We start from the raw sequence: 2,639 nt of genomic DNA on the forward strand, positions 1-2,639 counted from the left end.
CATGCGTTGAAGATATGGAGGCACTATCTTTACGGTGTGTCATGTGAAGTGTTCGCGGATCATTGGAGCTTGCAGTATTTGTTCAAGCAAAAGGAGCTCAATTTGAGGCAGAGAAGGTGGTTAGAGCTATTGAAAGACTATGATATCACCATCTTGTATCATCCCGGGAAGGCCAATGTGGTGGCTGACGCTTTGAGTAGAAAGTCAACTAGTATGGGCAGCCTTGCGTATATTCCAGTTGGTGAGAGACTGTCACACCCCAAACCTAGGGAGGCGTGGCTGGCACCCGATGCCGCACTGGCCCGAGCGAACCACTCTGTAACTCATTTCTTCTTTTTGTGACTATCATGGGCCAACATGGCCACAGCTAGTATGTACAATTGTAAGTGAGAAAACACTATATCATTTAACCCTTTTCCTTAAAACATTAATACATTTGGGCCGTCAAGGCATCTGACATACTGTACAAAATGAACCTCTGTCTACAAAGCCTCTAAGATCATTTGGCATCAAATGGGACAGGGTACTGGCCTACCCATAATTCTGTAGAAAACTTCTGACACAATGACTCATAGACTCGGCTGCACTCCGAATGAGGTAGAGTTTTACCGATCCTTCGCTGAAGCCAATCTCGTCTACTATGAAAGTTCGTCAAACTGTTTTTCTATACCTGCAGGCATGAATGCAGAGTCCCCAACAAAAGGACGTCAGTACGAATAATGTACTGAGTACGTAAGACACATAAATAAGTATATAAAAGACCTCGAAGAAACATGAAGTAAATGACTTAACCTGTAAGTCTAGGTAACTCTGTAAATTATGAAATATCTATAATGTTATGCACATGCATATAAATGTCATATGATGCATAGGTCTGTACATACATAACATCATCAAGCCTCTGAGTGCATCCCATCATATCATCTAGACCACTGTGGGCAAAATCATCAATGTATACCAGCTGATCGGGTGGTGGTGCGTATATAACGCCATATCCTTTCCTATATATATATATATATATATATATATATATATATATATATATATATATATATACGCGTATATATCATCACGCATCTGAGGACATCCCATCATATCATCTCGGCCACTGTAGGCAAATCGTCAACGTATACCAGCTGATCAGGTGGTGGTACGTATATAACGTCGTAACCTTTTCCCATATCCCATATAAATATAATATACATATATACGCGTATATAATGCCATCTGGTCATGGGTCAATGTACATGTATAAATGAATGCAATGCATGAGAAGTACGTCAATAAAATCTTTCGAAGTGTCAAAAGGCTATTATACCTCTGAGTAATATCATGAAACAAACTTCATTAACTTACATATTTTCTGAGACCCATGAACAGATGATAAAATAATAGGACACATGGGAATTCAAGAACATATGCACCTCTAATACTTCTCTGAATATAGTCAATTATGAAAGTTGTGCATTTTCTCGTTTCATTTGTATCGTACGGATCATGCCAAAAAGAAAGAAGGGATAGCCTTAACATACCTGGAGTAGGGAAAAATCCGTATGATATTCTTGGGAAAGATTGTACCGTGCTTCTTCATTGCAATCTATGCAGTAAGCAATGGTTGAGTAGTTATTACTAACATCTGCTTTCACTTCCATGTTTAAGGTAAAAGATGAGCTCTATTTCCGCATCACCTACATTTGCGGCATGTCAAAGTTGCTTCCATTCAACTTCTAAACAATGAACACAATCAAATATATATCCAGCAGGAACATGGTACAACTTCAAGTGGTATACATAATCTTTTATAAATACCAAAAGAATAAAAGTTAAATCACAAGCAATACTTATTTTTAATCTACGTTAAGCATAATCCGCTACCAAACAATGGGTAAGTACTTGAGTTAGAGCTAGAGATTCACATAGAAACACTGACCTTCTCTAGCTCCATTAAATCTTAATCGCAAGGATTTTCAAATACAGACTGTTTTGGCTTCCTTCGAGATATCAAAGACAGCTATTGAAAATCTCACTTTAAATTTGATAACCATTAGAGAAATTGGCTTGACTAGCAAAAATAATATTAACACTGAAGTAACTGGTACTCTTGGAAACCATACTTGGAATATAAATTTGAAAAGTAATAATGGGTGAGGAGTTTTGTAGGAAATTTGCATTCTATCTCATTGATGTCTTGGAAACGTTAGAGAAGATGGAGTAGTGATCCAAAACTTTGAATTTATTAGACAGGTGGTGTATATCTAATATCTTAGTTGCCACGTAAGACTACATAATTACTTAGTCACATGTTCGGTAAGTTTTCTTTTTGCCACGTTTTTCTGGGGGAAATTATTAATCTTTATCCCTTATTAGTTAATTAGGTAATATCCTGTTACCCGGTAATTAATTAATTACCCACATAATTAAGAATTTTCTCAATTACTTAAAATTCAACTTATTTTTGATACACTTTATACACCGTACTATTACGATTATATGGTACCATTTAAAATAAATTCATAAACTATTATTTCATTAAAATATCTATGTAAAAATATATATATTTTCTCAACTTATAATTTTCCTAATCTCATATAATGAGTACAAATTTTCGTATGCTTAATTTTTAAAATGGTAAAAAGATA

The 2,639-nt window shown here is 35.5% G+C and overlaps 1 long non-coding RNA gene across 1 annotated transcript; it reads right to left on the reverse strand.

The window, feature by feature from the left end:
- Window positions 1–387: 387 nt before the first annotated feature.
- LOC107781484 (uncharacterized) lies at window positions 388–2,211 on the reverse strand. Its single transcript, XR_001647023.2, has 3 exons — window positions 1,931–2,211; window positions 1,533–1,688; window positions 388–670 (listed from the first exon to the last, which is right to left on the reverse strand). It is a non-coding gene; the product is annotated as an uncharacterized LOC107781484 (long non-coding RNA).
- Window positions 2,212–2,639: the final 428 nt, after the last annotated feature.

Source organism: Nicotiana tabacum, chromosome 3, assembly GCF_000715075.1.
Source record: "Nicotiana tabacum cultivar K326 chromosome 3, ASM71507v2, whole genome shotgun sequence".
Taxonomy (NCBI): Eukaryota; Viridiplantae; Streptophyta; class Magnoliopsida; order Solanales; family Solanaceae; genus Nicotiana; species Nicotiana tabacum.